The sequence below is a fragment of the Rhea americana genome, unplaced genomic scaffold (assembly GCF_003343005.1).
Source record: "Rhea americana isolate MKP2758 unplaced genomic scaffold, rheAme1 scaffold_2, whole genome shotgun sequence".
Lineage (NCBI taxonomy): Eukaryota > Metazoa > Chordata > Aves > Rheiformes > Rheidae > Rhea > Rhea americana.
The window spans coordinates 14,063,308-14,081,833 of record NW_028186149.1 but is presented as its reverse complement, the minus strand read 5'-3'; positions in this window follow the sequence as shown (position 1 = coordinate 14,081,833).

The following is an 18,526-nucleotide window of genomic DNA, read 5'->3' as shown; positions in this document are numbered from 1 at the left end:
TTCCCCCACAAGCGCTGCAGAGCTCTATGCCCCCCGCCCAGAGGGACACCCTGCTCTGAGCACCCRCGTGGCCTTGGAGATATGTTCTTCACTTCCCGCTGGCTGCAGTGGGAACACCGAGGGCAGAGTGCAGGTAGCTCATGTGAGCATTTGCCTCATAGGAATAGATTATAAATATCATTCATAAGGATTCCTTTCATATACCATGAGTCTTTCCAGGCTTTCGTGGTAGAGCCTTCCTTCTCACCAGTGTTTATTGTGGTAGGCTAGCAAACAACTCATACAGTACTCACTCATGCTGTCAAAGCATACTGTGGCACTCTAGATACAAATGCCCTTTTGTTTTCACTAAAGCACCACATGCAGCACTGACAGCAAAGCAGCAATATGTACTTTATATGCATAGATAATAAATATTGTTGTTTTGAAATTTCTGCACTCATTGGGCATGGATTGTGTTTCACTGCATCACACGCTACAATGACAGCAAAGAATTTCCTTCCTCCTAAAGTAAACAGTAAACAAACAAAAATAGTTTGGCTGTCACTATGATGATCAGCAGTTCTATCCAGGAACACCAGGATTCGGTATTGCTTTCATTTCACAAACAGAAGTAGTGACAAAGCCACTTCTCTCCTTACTATCAAAAGGTTATAAAGAGATCGTTTCATCTTAAGTTTTGTGTAGGCACATTGTACAAATATTTTGCTGGAGTACATCAGAATCACTATGTTGCTTCTTCCTTCACTATTGCACGTGAACTACCAACATAGCCTCCAGTATCTGTCAGAGGATTTTGTTATTTTAGTATTGCCTCTCTTCTACCCACTCCCCACTGGGCCTGAAGAGCAAAGCTTAGTCTAACAAGGGCTAAATACATACTTGTGTGTGTATGTATATATATATATATATATATACACACACACATATATATATATAGCTATAGCTTTGAAAAGCCAGTATAGGAAGAATGAAGACTGCTGATAATTTGATGCTCTACTTGAGGTTATGTGGAGTTGGTGAGCTACCAACACACAAAACGAAATCATAGAATCACAGAATGGTAAGGTTGGAAGGGACCTCTGGAGATCATCTAGTCCAGCCCTCAGCATAGCCCTGTATGGAGACTGAACCCACGACCTTGGCATTAGCAGCACCATGCTCTAACCAACCAAGCTAAACCTGCCCCACATCTTTTAAAGAATGGCATCATATTGGAAACTGTGGAAGTATTTGTCCAACAGCAAGTGTCAGAAAAGGTGCAACTCTTCCCCTCCTTTTTCAACACTAAGTGAAATAGGAAGCCTGAGACTTTATTATCAGCTCTATTTGCAGATTTATGAGGCACTTCACTTCCCGGAAGTCCCAAGGAGATAAGTGAGTCCAAGATGCAACAGAAGTGGCTTTTAAGTGAGTTACTCAGAAAACCCCACCTCTCACCAATGCCAATGTTTCTAGGTAGAATCTCTTTAAGGTGCCCCTGAGCACCCCTGAAGCTGCCCCTGCACAGCTTGCTCCTGCAACATCTGGACTTGCAGTCCAGGAGCGTGGTGCATCTGGCATGTTCAGAACCCCTCGCTTGCAATGACCGTTTTTCACATGATTTTTATGTTCAGTAAAACCAGTGGCTGAACTTCTACTGACTTCCCACGGGGCCCACTTTTCAGTCTAAATCTTTCTAATTTCCCCAGATCAAGGCTCCACAGACAATGCTCTCAAACTGATCATCCATCTTGCAGCTAGCTAAGGGCATACTCACACAGTTGCAAGAGATGGAATATGTGTGCTTTAAGAAAGCACCGCTGTGGCAAGAGAAAGAAACCTCAGTGAGTTCCCACTGGCTCTGCTGAACTGCCTTTCCTTGGCACTGCAATAGAGAGCAGGGCTCACAGAGCTGGGTGCTGCACTGCGGCTGAGAGGCGATAGCTCCTCCTGAGGGCGATCCAAGGGCAAAGCACACATACCTGTGGGCTTCTGTTACCAGAGCATGCCCCAAATTAAGCCAGATATGATTGAGGTAAACCAGTGCAATCTTCTATTGCACAGTCAAGGCAGCTTGGAAAGCAGCTTAGCAGCAAAGAGGGTGTGTGTACAGGAATGTTTTGAACGTGCCAGTTGGGGAAGAGGGGGAGAAAAGGGGAAACAGGAGCTCTGCTCCCAGTGTTGCTGTGGAAGACCTGGCAGAAACCCATCTCAATTATTTCCAGGCAGCATCCCACTCCTTTTGTAACTAATGGAGCCTTGAGGCAGGCTGCCAAGGAAGGCAGCAGTTTGGCAGGTTTTTAAATAGCAATTGCAAGAGTGTGCGACAGGCCATTTATACYATATGGCACCCAAGAGTTAATCCAGGAAAGGATGCTGGACAGCAAGGGAGGCCAATGTTGAAATGCCATTTAGAAGGGAAACATCAGCCCAAGTGGCAAAAGTCTATAAAGCCAAAGAAATGGAGAGACCAGAGTCCGGAAGGGAGCTAGAGACCAAAGGATGGCCTTGTTTCTGAAAAATCACGTGTGTTTAACCACAGTACTCCCTCCCACTCCCTCCATCTCTATACACTGAACTCAGAGAGAGGAAACACTGTTATAGAGTATAACTATATACTATAAATATGTAAACATGCATTTATATACTATATATTATATTTTATATGTATGTATCACTCTTCTCTGGGAAGTCTCATATAGAAAAAAGTAGTGCTCTATGGGGAAAAGATGTTTCTGCCTCTGGCTTGAGAAGGGGAACTGATGGTAATGGTTGCGATTGCCCTGATCTGTTTGTAGGGGATCTATTGATCTCAAGGGGAAATGGCATCTGATAGGATGGGAATTCTGAGCTTCAGCCAGTGTTGACCAACTTGGTCCTGAGAAGTCAGGAAGATCTGATCCATGGTCTTCCTTTGAAAGGATATTTTATCTCACAAAGCTCAGTTATAAGATTTTTCATTTATAGTCTTGTTACATTAAACAAATGTCTTTCTATAATCGTTCCCTCTCTGCTCTCAGGCATTAATGGATAGCGCTTGTCACAGTTATTGATTTTTCTTCTCTAACAGAAATCTGGTATTTCAGGAATATTGAGTCATGCTATTATCCAGACAGGTGCCAGCCTTCTAAATGACAGACAACTGGCTGTTGTCACTGTAAGCATTTGATAGCTAGCAAGAAAAGGAATAAGATTGTCATTTATCCACTAAAACACTATAAATAAAATATAGCCTTGGTAGTTCTTTCATGACTAAGCTTATAAAGAGGATAGGAGTTGTTACACTAGAATAGACTGAGTTCTTGGGTATTCCGTTTTGCCAGGGGGGCTGGACCAGACCCTCAGTAGAAGAATTAAGATTCCAGTGAGCTGACCCCCATCAAGTATAAATTATCCCCATGTTCATTGATTTCAGCTGCATGCAGTGCAAAAGTTTGTACTGACTTGGACATTTCTGATTTTAGAAACCATGACATATTTCTCATTATTCCTCTCCCTCTCTTTTCAGAACGTCACAGCATTTTTGGATAATTCCTGCATGCTGAGTGGCTGTCTTGGATGAAGCTGTCCAAAATGATGAGTGGCTGTGGTAATTTTAAACCCCTGAGGTATGGGTAATTAAATGTTTCTTCTAATAGGCATTACCTTGCTCTCGCCCTCACCAAATTTCATTTGCCATCACATTTTTTCATAAGATACAAATGAATGAAGAGTGGTAGTTCTACCCCTCTGCCATATGCTAGACTTCAAGATTAATTCTGGCTACTCACAGCATGATAGTAATAAAAGCTTTAGGCCTGGACCATGGCACAGTGCAGCCTAGCTCTGCCCCAAACAGCTTTCAGTGAAAATGAGCAATCTGCTCAATCAGGGTATGGAAAGATTGTTGCACATGTTATCTTGGGTAAGGAAAGACACTAAAGTCTAGTGGTAAGTCATGAACTGGCAATCTAAAAGGAAAGGACTAGAAAAGGATGCCTGAAAGGTAACACACAATATGGACTTTCACCTAGCTATGTGTCTCTGCCGTTCTGTCCAGAAAGAGTTGGAGTGAACTTAAAACCAGAGACCACCCAAAAGATCTGCCTGGATAAAGAGAGTGCAAAACTCCGGTGTGGTAGCCCTTGCTTGTACGTTCCCAGGCTCTGAGCGATGGGACGTGTTAGAGGGAGGGATGCCTGTTTGCGACTTTGCCTGATCGGTGTCTCCAGGATAGAAGCGGCACTGTGCTCCTGCCAGTCCTGACATGCATTGCTGCAAGGCAGGCGGCACACGTGGTGCTTTTGAGGCTGTCTCACCTCCTCCAGTGGTCCTTCTCTAGCGCTCCCAAGCCAAACGTAGCTCACCCAGCTTAATGGCTTCCTACAACATCTCTCAGTTCAAAAGCAACTAAAACAGCTGTGCTTATTTTACCCACATTTGTTCTCAGAGAGGCTGGTTAGTATGCACATCATTTCTGTATCTACACAGCACTTCAATAGCCTGGGCCTTTTCTGATTACACCAGTGTATAGCAGGCTTATACAAGCAAATGAAGTCTGCTTCTACATCAGGAAGAAGAGAAATCTGTAGCTGTTGGTGAAAGCCCTTTCRGGTATTTAGAGTGGTTAAGTTATCTAAGGAAGTTTTTGGTTATAATACCACAGTTGTCCACTGCGCACTGTTTAACAGCACAGTGCGTCAGTGCCAAGGATCCCACGTGTTGCTTGTAACACAGGTGAGGATTGAGAAGCTTGGAAGTAGCTTAGCAATAATATCGAAAATACCTGTGAGTGTCTCTGTAGCATTACGCTCTAGTTGCCTGACCTTGTAAAACTGCCTCTTTTCTCCAGCTGTGCACTGTGGCCCCTTCCAGCCATGAGCCTTCAATAGTCCCATCTGATTTTTATGCTTAAAAACACTTCTGCCAAGGATCTTGCTTGATACTGCCTTCCATATTTCCCCTTCTTCTCCTGCCTTCTCMGTACACCTGGCTTTTTCCATAGACCTGAGTCATATCTAAGCCAAGAAGGTGATTTCACTTGTCATGAGACTCTGGGCTTTGCCAGATGTCCCCACATAAGGGTAAAATATAGGTGATTTCATTCACAAAATGTTTGGTTTCAAGTGTGACAAGCACTTTTTGGCAAATTTTTTCAGATGTCTTAGTTGTCACGTTATCTTCCTCATATCTGAGATATCTGTCAAAAGTAGAAGCTGGTCTGTCTGACAGTATTTACTATTATAAACCATGTTGCTAATTTTTCATCCTTTATGTATTTGTCTTGCCTAGTATTTGTTCTGCTGTCTCACTAGATATACTTCCAAGATAGAAAGTAAGCAGCTTGATTATTTTTTTTTCTTTTACAGTTCCTCATTTCCTTTTAGTAAGTATCGAGATAATATCTTCTAGGGAAAAATTAGCTGTATTTCCATCAGGCCTCCTTCGCACCCCCTTATCCAGCATCACCCTGTTTGCATATCATCAAGTTTTCTGAGTAGGTTATTAATTGCTTACTGCTAACAGTTCTTTCAGCAAGATTTCCTTTATTTCCCTATGAGACTGCTTTTCTCTCTTATTTTGATTTCTCTAAGTTTAACTCCCACAGCTACTTGTTAGGCAACATTAACAGGCATCTGCTTACTATCGTTACTCATCTCCAGGTGTATCTGTGTGGGCTCCTTTCTTTTCCTTTAAATGCCGTTAGGAAACTCAATGCCTTCTGCTTCTCTTGTTCTTTTATGAGCTTCAGCAAAACCCTTAGGATTCATGCTTGGTTTCCCCCCCTGTTTGTTGTAGTAAAGGTTTTTTTCCTGTTAACCTGGCTTCCAAGGTCCTCAGGCTGATGTGATCATGCTCTGCCTGTTTGCACCTGTGTCACATACTCCCCTCTTAAGTTCCTCAGCCTTGTGCAGCTGGAGTGGACAAGGGAGTTGGGGTTACAGAACAGATGCCTTTCTGCATAGTCCAAGATCTCACTTTTGTCCTTGTGCCTGAAAACTCTGGGGATGTTCCTGTTCTTCTCTGGGATCTGGCACCTTCCTGTGGGGCAGTCCATCAACCTCTTCGATTTGTGCTTTTGCTTCTCCTGCTCTGTGGGGCTGACTGCTCATGCAGTGATGAGATGGGAAGGCTCCCAGGCAGAAACCTGGAGCTCTTGGTGCTCTTCCTTTTCCTCATGGCTGTGTCTTCTTACTGTCTTCCAGCACTGCACAATATCTCCAGAAATTCTCATCCTCTTGTGTCCAATGCAAGCATCTTGCCCCAAGCTGCTCCTCTGGTTGCCATCACTTCAGCAAATCAGTCACTCCAAGAAATTGCTCAGAAACAGGAAAATCTCTCATCATGCAGTACTGGAGCCTGGCTTACAGAGATTATTATTATTATTATTATTATTATTATTATTATTATTATTATTATTTTAACTGGTATCCTACCTTCCTCTACAGAGGTATGAATTCATCCCATATGATTGTGTTAATGTGGCCTTGGTCAACAGTCCTTCACTCTACATCTTGTTGCACTGTCTTTACAAGCAGTTACCCTTATGCCCTGTATCTTTCCCACTCCACGAAAGAGGCCATACAGCTGAAGGCTGGCAAGTCACAGTTGCTTGTTTTCAACCATGCTGTTGAAATGAGTGCTAGAAATGAGTGCTAGGCTGGATGCAGAGCTCATCCTCTCTAAAGCTCCTGATCCTAAGTTCTTGACTAAGTGCTCTGTGTCAAAAAAAAAGGAGACTTGCTTGTAGAAAGCTTGGGCTAGGGCAAGAAGAGAGCAGAGAGCCACACCAAAGACGCCTGGATGAGAAGGCTAAATACCAAATACCACCGTGCACACTCTGTCTAGTACCAAAGCCAGCTCCATCCAGGAGCAAGAAATCTGGATGAGCTTGGCTGGGATGGGAAAGCTGCCAATGTTTTCCAGGGCTGCACATGTCGTAGTGTTGTAGCGATGCAATTCTGTACACTTCAAGCACCTCATGTAACCCAATGAGGGATATGTTTGCCCTCACTTTGTCTGTGTAGGTGCTGGAGCACCTGACCTTCCCTTCGTGCTGCATCTCCTTGTCCTTGCTGGTGTGGCATCCTCTGTAACTCCTGTGTCCAACCTCCCCGATTACAAATCCTGGCTTCCAATTTTCCTTGTTTTCTTTTCCCTTTACAGTCCTCACTGTTGTGGGTAGCCCATTATTTAATCCTTTGAGCAAAACATTTTGGGAAAACGTGAAAGGAGGACAGCAATGGCTCCCTGTATTGTCAGAGCACAGCAGTCTTACAGCCATAATGTGTGCTGCTGGTTAAAACAGGTGCTGGATCCTGTGTAGTTTTAGGTGATAAGAGATTCTGCAGAGTGGCTTCAGCTTTTCCCTTCYATGAGCCATACCCAGACATATTAAGGGACATTTTTCTCAGGAAAGATTTGTCTGGAGAGACAGAAGATAAAATGCATTAACTGTCATTTGTTAAGCTATGTCCTGCCCAGAAAACAGATTTCTGAACCCCCAAACCAATGTAAATATACCAAAAATTAATTAAAAAGGAGAGATACTAAGCCATTCTGGAAATTTAAATCATAAAACTTTAATTGAATTAATAAGTTCAAATCTGTTTCTAGATATAGGCTATTTCGCTGAGCTTTAATGTATTTTGCCTTTAGAAGATGCACTGTAATTTATGACTACTTATGTATAGGATACAATAGTTTGCATAAAAAAATGGAACTGGAGGCTCTTTGACTATGCTATGGTGCTGAAACCTCATTTACCATCTATTTTAAAATGTACATCTCTTTCAAATTCCAAAATTCTTTTTTACAGAATAGTAAGCTTAGGCTATGAGCCTGGATTTATACAGTTGTTTCTGGAATTGGTTTTGAAAGCACTATACAATAAAAACTTGATTGCAGGACTGCAGCTACTTGTCCTGAAGGAAATGAAATCACTCTCTGTTTTTGTAAAGGTGGCTAACCTGAAGGTAGAAGCCACTGCTTGGAATATTTTGCAAATTCACAATTCTGTTTGTTGATTCCATATTAAACAGAATAACCAAGCGTGCTGAAGGTAAAGCCCTCATTTAATTAACCCTCTTGGTGTAGTACCATGTGATTAAATGTGACTGAGCTGCTCCTTGGGGCTTCTGCTACTGAAAATACTAACAATAATCATTTGTTTTCTTTTTATATTTAAACACATTATTGCATAGCTTGGTGCAGAGATAATTACCAATTTTATCTCCTGTGTTTTTCTAATGTTCATTAATAACAATAAAGGGTTGTAGGTTAAAAACTCATTTAATTGCCTTTATGTTAATGACATTATGAATAGCCTTAGCTACAAGATTCTAATTCTGTCCAGTATCCTGTTTCTCAGTAAAGCCCCAGGAGAGCTGCTCATTTTATCAGCATTACTGATTCAGAGTTTTTCCTTGCAGGTGGGTTTTTGTACATAATCAGAATTAATGCACAACACATTTTGCAAAGAACAGAGTAGAAGCACTCTGAATAAGTAATTAACTAGAGTGCCCAAGGAAAAATGCCTGAGCAAATTTTTTAGCATATTCATAAAACATTAAGAACAGTCACAAACACAGTGGAAACAATTTACTGATAATATGCTTTCATGCCATTTTCTAACTCTCTTCTTCTTTTTTTTCTCCTCTCCCTTTTAATGAATGGAGGGGAAAAAAAAAAGATTTCAGCACTCTCATTAAGGAGCACCTGCCCTTGGAACAGATTACGTGGCTCCGAGCCACATTGGACAAGGACTTATTGGAAGATAAATGGAAGCCAATACTAGACTTTTTCAAAGTAAACAGAAAATAGACTTTTCTACTCAAAGTATAAATAGCCTCCTCTCTACACCACCTCCTTGGTCCTGAATGACAAAAAGAAGAAAAGGTTATTTGAGTTGCTTCTGTGTGTAATGATAATTAAAAATAATAGATCACCTCCAAGATGCTGATGGAGTGCCATGTCTTTGTTACATACCAGAGTGAACCTATTTTTTTTTCCATTTTTGAGTGAATAAAGTGCTTGGTCCTCATCCTTATCTGCAGTATATGCTAAATACTTGTCTTGTCCGTAGCTTGGCCATTGAGCTGGATGTTCCCACACCTGTTCCAGCCCACTCCCTACCCTGCAGCTCAGAGTTGGGCATCTCAGCAGTGGGGAAGCGAGAAAGGTCTTCTCAGATGGACCATATGCTATGATGGTTTGTGCAGTCAAATGGAAAATCCTGGACTGGGTGGCTGGGGTAGCTCCAGTGACCCATCTGCAGGAGAGAGGACTGCAGCATCTGGCGGCTGAGGGAGGTGCTCCATCCCTCTCCTTCGGCGCTCTTGGCAATGCCGGGAAGGGCCCCTCTTGGCTGGTGGTCACTGCGTGGTGCTTGCTGCGTGACTGGTGTCAAACTGTTCTGCTGCAGGCCCTAGTGCGTGAGAAGCACAGCAATCCGCCTGCTACAGCTTGTCTGTCTTCAGACTGAGGAGTCTGGATTGGACCATGGATAAAGCCCAGAACGAGAGACCCAAAACATCACACAGACAAACCTGTGACATTGTAGAAATAGGTTTTACCATAATTGTAGGCAAAGGATATTCAGCATTGCAACCATCAATCACTGAAATTTTGGAGCAAAAAGTGAGGATATGGTCTTAAAAATCTTAACATTAAAAATATATATATATAATGTGTTTATGTTCTTTTTCTAATTCTCTTAAGTGGTTACTTGTGACTACAAAGACAAGAAAAGCAATCTCTTTTCAAAACAGAAAGTTGTGATTCTTGGGAAATCACATGGATTTAGGTGCTGCAACCTCTTCAGGAAAATGCTGAATCCTGCTATAATCACAGCACTAGTGCAAGAGCTGCAGCCGCACTGAGAATGGCAAGGTTCCTTGGGCACTAGTCTTCACGCAAAGATGAAGGACTGAAGCGGTCATTCGATTATGAGCCAGTTGCTTTTCTAGAGGTCTCCTGGGGGGAATTTGGCTGAAAGCTTTTGCAGAAAGCTGTAACTGATGAGCCGAGGACATCCCTATCATCAGCCAGGGAATTCTTGGTCTGTTTGTCCCTCTCCTCGTTGACACTTTCGAGTCTCCTCTGTCAAACATATGCTCTAATTGAGCAAGGCAGTTATCTAAGTGTGTGACTAGCTCGACATGCATAGTCCTGTTGAACTCAGAGACTAAAAGGTATGGCTGTATTGAAATACCGTGTTGTATTACTATGGCCTAAGGTGGCTTAGCTTCTAGCTTCCTTCAATGGTGGGGTTCACCTGGAGAGCTTTTCCACTCAAAGGTGAAAGCTCTCAGACAGTTTTTCTGTGGATGGCTGTCACACAGCGGGGCCAGCCCATGCTGATCTTCTGATTGGAGCTCCTGATGAAGGGCCACAGTGGCGATGGGCTACTGAAGGCCGTCACTTTGGTTCAGTGTGAAAGCAGGGAGCTGGAGCAAAGGTCCTGCCCCACCAAGCCTGGCCTGTTTACCACTGAAATCTTGCTGGCAACTGTTTATTTAATGATCTTTTTGACAGGCAGAGAAAGCACCRTTGTTTGCTTATTTTGCTTTAAAAATAGATTTCTAAACTTGCAAGTGACAGTTCTGCGTGTGTCTGAAACCCTGTGCCCTCGGGGTGTGCAGTAGCACCAATAACCACAAATCTAGCACGAGCTTGTTGGGACATTCAGAGTGGCAGCACTGGGGACATTAATATGATTAAACCATGTACAAATCAATTAGTTTTCCTTTTGCTCCCACGCTACATGGCAGAGCCTGTTCATTGCATGCTGGTGGATGGAGACACTACATCCAAGGTCACACAGAGCGTGCGGTGGCAATGAGGCCTTGGCTTTACAGTTTGACCCCAAGGGTGCTGGCCACTTCTGCAAAGCTGAGATCAAGGCTATCCAGCACCACGGAGTGCTCATCCTGCCTGATGCTTAGCAGCTCCCTTGTGCGAAGTGAGGGCAACACTAAAATGCGGTAGTTTGCATGGTGAGGGCTTTTCAAATCAGGGCTTTGCCAACAGAGCAACACTAAACAGCTAAGTGGAAAATTGCTTTGCAGAAGACAGAGCTTGGATCTAGACTGTGAATACACAGTGTGATCTAAACTCTCATCCTCACCCTGTAACAGCATCAAAGACATCAAGAATAAAGTGTTCCATGTTTAACTGGAATGTGTCACAGCAGTGACAGGACTAGGGACTGCAACATCCATGAGCTCGCTGCGCCCCTAATAGCCACTGTGGTCTAGCTCAAAGGCTTGGGATGGGTGCCCTGGCTACTGGGGGCAACAAACACGTCTGCRGGAGCAGGGCGAGAGACAGACCTCGGCACGGGCTGACGCCAGCCCAGGGCGCGGGAGACGCTGGTGCCACACAGCTCGTCTGCCCATATACCTCGGTCCCACAAAGCAGCGTTTCCCAGTACCTGGGACAAGAGTGCCAGTTCCAAAGCACTGAAGRCTAAAAATGAACCAATTCCACCACAGTCTGGGGAAAACGAAACCTGTGGAGGAACACTGAAGCACGGCAATGTTGATAATACGGAGCCATTCCACCTTGCTTTGATCCTTTTAAAATTTCTCTCCCAATCTATGTTAGATTTCGAAATGAAGGGTCTTTTTACATGATCAAAATGGATTACTATCACTAGGAAAACTTTGAAGTGGGCATTTTCTCCTCACGGGAAAAAAAAAAAGAAAAAACACCGCTGCCTTTCCTARAAGAGCTCCAGGTTTTCATGTTTAAAAATTATTTTCCCATGAAAACACAAAAACACATTTAATTCAGAAATTGCAGATCAATTCTCCATATAGCCTAGCTTGTTTTGTGCCTAAAGTGACTGCGCTTTGTGGCTGGCGTGGGACAAAATTCATGCCATTACTTGGGAGGAAACATATGTTTTGTTATATGGTAGGAGACCTTGCAAGCAAATGGCAACCTAATTTCTGTCTATGAATGAAATAAAACTAGATTCTGACAATTGTTCAAACATATAAAAGCAAAACTGTTTTAAGAAGGTAGGCATTTTCTACCTTATTTTTATGTAGATTCTTTTTCTGACCTAATACCTAAGCCTACAATTATTTTGTCAGAGGCATATCCTTTCCTATTTTGATGGTAAAATGTGTAACGTGTCCTTCCACAGTTCATTAATTTGTATTTTGTGTGCATCTTTCTAACTATGCAACCCCTAGGCTTTCAGTTATATGCTACACCGTTTACTATTTCAACAACTTACCCATCAGCAAAAATCCTAGAAATGAGCCCACGCCACTTCTGAATATCTGCATGAGATATCCAAGTCGTGGACCTGCTTCATAAAAGGTAGGGATTTAAAAACAACGAAACAAAACCCGTGAAAATTATCCAATCCATGAAAAWTATGTAGCCTCAGCAACGTGGAATCACAGCAGCTGTGCTACGCTGGCCCATAAGTGASTGCAAGCGCTGTCCTGGGGTGCTCCCTAATGAAAGGGCTGGTGCCTGGGGGAGCAGCACATGCCACCCCCAAGGTCGAGGGGACCCCTGCGTACAGAGCGCAAGCAGGATCAAGCTCCATTTTTCTGTGATTTTTAACACAAATAGGTAACAYGATGTTTTCCTTGTATTCTTTGTAGCCCTATTTTTTAATTTTGTTTTTCTGCAAACCACCTTTCAATACTGAAATTTTTTTGGCCTTTTATTATTGAATATTAAAATGTGGAGGAATTGTTTATGCAATCTTTTCTATCTCTTGTGGGGGAAGTTAGGCACTTGCGTTTAAATAATGATTTGTACTTACATGCTAATCTGATGTTGTGAATTCATCATTTTCCTAAAACTAGGCAGATTCCCTAACATTTTGCAGTGGTAAATATCTAGACCTACTGCTTATCCAGTAACAAGCGAGTGCAGTAGATTGTAAAGAATAAAAACAAACTAACGTATATTTTTCAACTTTCCGGTGCTTTAMCCTTTCTTAAGGAAAGACTCGTGGGACATAATTGAAGGAAAGTGTTTTTCTTTAGCAGATGGATTGCTTTGCTCAGATAATATTTTAGTTATGCCAATAAAATGAAGGGTACACAGAAAAMCATGAAACTGCCAGCAGTTGTTAGTGTATGACAATTACCAAGGCAGAAATGAGGCCAAAGCAGTGATAAATGTGCACATCTCTCACTCCATCAGCTGAGGAATGACCTGGATACACTTTACATCTGAGCACCAAGTGGGCCAACATTTTTCACAGCAGCACTTAATAGTGGACATTAACTTAGCCCTCTCCAAAAGGGCTGACCTGAAGGCTACCCTCCGCGGTTCTCCAAACTGTAATCACTTGTTCAGTCTGTAATTTTATCAAATAGCATGCACCTTTTCCAGCCACTTATTGGCCAATTAAGTCAAGTTCTCACTGAGGGGGTCCAGCTGGCTTCAAGTTATCTTAGATGAATTGATTGAAGACATTCTGCAATCTATGAACCCAGTTTAATGATCTAGGTGATAATACTTGTAATTCTTCTCAGTCAAGGGAATTTGCTGCAGCTGTTGTCTGCAAATCCGTGTTCTGATACAGTGAAGTACCAGAAGAGCGTTAATCCGCCCTCAGAGTTTTATAGCGATGACTGCATTGTGAAATGGGAAATTTAACATTCACACAGCATTGCCAAGTGAAGACATTTTTTGTTGATGTGTTTTTTATTTTATTCTGTTGAAAGTGTTAAAGAGGTTACATTGAAGAATACATTATTGATAATACTTAAAATTGGTGACTATAGAGCTGTATAAAACAGCCTACTAAAAATATTGCATAAAATGTTTGAGATGGAAAATAAGATTTGCCTCAGAGCATGAACAAATCTTTCTGAAATTCTGAGGTGGAGTAGAGCTCCAGAAATAAAGCCACCGGGCCAGATCCGCTCACTGATATACTGGAGTCCATCTCATTATTCCAGAGTTATACTGGTGTAAACGAGAGAAGAATCCATCCCCCCATTTTTTTTTTAATTTGAAAACATTCCTAAAAGGCATAAACAAATAAGAGAGAATGGATGCTGCTCCCAGCTGTGCTGGTGTAAATCAGGAGTCACACTCACATAGCGTAAACTAGTAAAGCAGCAGCCTGTGAGATCTGAGTCCTCCTCCCCCAGATTTATAGCTACTGAAGTGCTAATGAAGGAGTATCATACTTTGACGTAGGCCTTAAGTGCATGTCTAAGACCTGCAGTGGTCTGCATGAGGACTTACGAAAACAAAAAATAATCATATTTGCTTGCTTCAGTGGCGTGTGCCTCTTTGCTGAACAACAGGAATGTTAATCCCCTCCCTAGGAAACAAATAATGTAACTAGCACTAGGAAATATTTTTCATGTTGAAAATTCAAAATACTTAGTAATGAAATATCCTATAGTGCCTCTGTGAAGTCTCTGCTTATGAAACGGAAYGACCGGGTTTCTGATTTCCGTACGAGAGCGGCAGCCGCAGTATTAATTTGCGCCGTTCTGCGTCTCGGCAGGACCGACGTCCTCTTCGAGTGGCGCGGTGGAGCCCGGCTCCGGGCGCTCCAGCCTTGCTGAGAGGCGCCGCYGCTTTTGATGAGATTTTTTTTAAAAAAACTGTGGGATACTGGAAAAAAAGAAGTGACTTTTTTTATGGGGTACATTTTCAAAGTGTTACCTGAGCGCTGCGCCGGAGACCCCGCGGCTGGGGCAGAGCTGCTACCCGCCCTCGCGCCCAGCCCCAGCCTGAGCTCGGTGGGGCTCCTCATCTTCACTGGGCTTAATTCAAGCAGCGYTGGCAAAATCAGGCTGTTACTTAACTAACTGTGTATTTCAAACATTTGCCCTCAGGGACTTATGCAATATTTAGAAAGTATTGTAAAGATGATATAAAATGAGGATCTGCTCTCCCGAGAAGCTTGCCTGGCTCAGGGACGTGGTGTGGTGCCACTAATTGAAGAAGTCAAGGGTCCCTCCTTGGGTCTGCTGCCGGCAAGCCACTTTCCACCTGCAAAGTGGGGGTCATGCTGCCAGTCTCTTCTGCAGAGCAGCTATGAGCACCGTGGAGGGGCTGTGGCGCACGTGCTCACGATATACTGTGATATATAGTGCCTATGTTAATTGCTTTTAGATTTGGCTGAATCCCTTGGAATCATCCCACAGTGTGGTGCATGAAAAACCCATCCTTGGGGAGATGGGTCCTGCTGCAGGGAAGCCGGGGCCCCTCGAGCTGCCCCTGCTCCCACCGATGGAGCTGCGCTGAGGGGGCCCTGGGTGCCCTTCGGGAGGCCCGCGAGGGCYGCGGGGCGGTGGGCAGCACGAGGGGTGCCTCAGCACCAAGGGCTCGCTGGGTGGATGCTCTTTAGTTAAAGCAGGGCTTTCCAGGGGATGGAGGAGATGAACCTAGCAGGGCGTGTGGGGAGGAAAAAGGGGTCAGGCGTGCACTACCATTTATGAAATCGGTGAGACGTGAGCAAAATGCAAGAGTAGGAAATGCCTCTGATGCTAACCATACAAAATAACTCCAAAATTAACTGAACCAGGGGCATGATCCTGCCTGATTTGGTTGATCTGTGCGTTGCCAAACCTCTGTGTCGTGTTCGCCATGCTTCAGCGGCTACACATTCAACTCTCCCTCCCGTCGCTGCGCAGAGCAGGGAACGGGGCTGGCAATCTTCTCTCGTGCAGGGGCTTAGATTAGAGCGTATATGACTAAGGAAGCCTGSTATGGCCACAGAGAACATCTTGTTCCCCATATTTAGCCATAGGCAATGTCAAGTAGTATATGTTAYGTGAACGCTTTCCTCCAGTCCTGTAGGCCTTGTTTTAGAGGCTGACTGTGCATGTCTGAGGCCTTTGCTTTAAAATAATAGTCTCACAGCACATATTTGATTTTTTTCATCTTTACCATCCAGAATTGCAGCTCCCAGATTTGGGSCCTGCCTCAGCTGAGATGGAGAGGGGCCGAGCAGGAGAAGGGACCTGCTATCGCAGTGCCACATCCTCCGAACTGGCATCTCCTGCTGTGGGTTTCACTGGGGACACAGGGGGCCAGGTAGCCCTGGAGCAGCAGCACTGATGCAGTGTTACATTTGCACCGTGGACGTACTAAAAAAGGAGTAATTAACACCACTGCCTTAGATCCTCTGCTTGCAAAGGAAGAGAGTTTAGTCTGTAAAACCAGCCAGCTTCCAAACACTTTATGGATTTTGGCAAGAGGCAGCACAGTCATAATATTTGAATATTAGCACTTTATAGCTCCACCACACTAACAACTGCAAATTAGGCAGCTTGGGCACGGCTGAACACTGCCTTGAACCTAGTTTATTAATTTACACCTGTGCACAGTTACGGATCTGATCTGGGAGCACTTTACACCAAGTTCACATGTGCAGCAGTGATTAGCAGTGGAAGAGCCAGCTGAAAGCCTGACACTGGACTCGTCTTGCGTTCCCCATTCCCTTGCTCAGTGCTCAATTTTGCTTTCCCAGAGCACCCACAGGTAGAGTGTGGGAAAACTCAGGGCTGGCAGTGCAGCCAACACCGTATCTTAAGAGCACTCGCTGTGCTGACTCCCATGGTGGAATACATTTCATCAGAGCACAACCACTTTTGACTGCTCCAGGGAATTAATCCTCTGAATAACCTCCTATAGCTTTATCCAAATCTGGAGATGTGTTTTCTTCCCATGCTGATAGATTTTTGTTTGGCCAACARCAATACTAAAGTTGAAATGTTTGATGATTTATCCTTGAGTGTTGCTTTTTCAAATTCTCATTACAATCTGCCTTTTGTGCACATTGACTTGTAAAACTGCCAGCTGCAATCTGTGTTCTAAATTGCCATTGCTATTCTCCCCCCAATACACCTATTATTAATATTAACACAAGGAGGTTCTCTGCTCCTCCTACAGCCATTTCCAATTAAAACATCACCACTCCAATAACCTCCTGCAGCTGGTTTACTTAATGGGTGATAAGTGGGTTGTGAGCATCAGTCTTGGCAGTGGTTTTGGGGAGGGTATTTGCTTCCTGTGCAGTGATCAGCCTGTTGTCACTACTGGAGTTAGAGATGAGTATGCTATGCTGGACACCTAGAAATCACTMACTACAGTTATTACTGCTTTCTATYTTTCATTCTCTCTATGTAATCATGGTAATTTCTTCTCTGCTGGTGTGTYATGCTGCAGTGGTGTAAGTAGCTGTGTGGAGAGCCAGCTTGGGTCTGGAAAAGCTGACCTAGGGGCTGAGCAAACAGAGATTCCAAAAGATTTGGGCCATCTGTACTCACAGGGTGTGACTGCAGTACTTATTTTTTTTATTTCAGGTATCTCATCTCYAGTGAGCTTCATCTTTGTGGTGTTCCCAACTATAGACCTTCTCCTGCTGAAGAGAAACTGAAGTTTCCATCGAAGAGCTCATCTTCATCTGCTGCTTCTTCCTGGTTTGCAGGAAAACATGGGCTTTTTGGAGCCTTTTTACCAGGCAGGTTTCCAGCTTGATGGGAGTGGTTTCCTTGGCTGATTTTTTTCTCCCTGAAGGGTGCAGTTTATTTCTCATTTTGCTTAGTGAAAGGGGATGCCCTGGGGCTGGAAAGGGGCTACTCTTTAGYTGGCAAGGCAAGGGGACTAGATCTACCTGAGTTAAAATGTTGTTATTTTTCTTTCAGTGATAACGCTTTTCTCTTTTAAAAGAAAATTAAACATAAATTTATATAAATAGGTATAAAATAAGGCTGACTCTGGGGAAAAAATATGCTGACATCTACTCCATTATTTCTTGGACTACTTTAAAATCAAATCTCTCTCGCTTATGATATTCTGTCTTCATCACTGTTAGGGGAGCAGACCTTGATTATATCTGCAATGCTAGCAAGGACAGAGCAATTTCTATGCAATTTCCTAATTGTTTTTTGTATTTAATTACTAAGATCCTGAGCCTTGGGTGTTTAATTCAAGGTGTCTACACACAACCATAGAACAAAGCAGGACTATGTATTTCTGGAGGGCTTAGAACTTAGGTGCTTATAATTGGCTGGGGATTTGAGCTTTTTCTGACATCTTGTGTTGCAGCTTTTTCAAAAAAAGGAAAGTTAGCAATGAACGCTTGCAATCAAACAAACAATAAAAGGGCAAAATTGTATTTCACCCTCTGTAATTTGAGCTGTAAGAAATGTAAATCACTCATCCAGAAGAGAGTGGTATTCAATTAGTCCTGTTTTCTTAAACATTCAAATCCCCCAGCCATGTTTAGCAGCACAGTTTTGCCCGAACTCTGCTGAGAATTCCCAAGCAACCTTTAATAGACGGCCATGCCTTCAGGCTTGTCCACTAATGTTTTCTCTCCTGCCTGGGCACAAGATAGATTATGCATATCATTATTCATAAGTGCCACCTATCGAAAACATAACCACAGGCACGTTTGCAATGGTGGGCTTGCCGCAGCTGTCCCTGCTCATGCAAAACACTCCTGCTCTTCAACAGTCCCCTCCAATCCTCACCCCCAAAATCTCTGGTGCTCACTGGCAAGATTTCCTGGYGTGGCAAAGGAATTGGAAAATAACCTGGGGCTTTTAAAAGCAGC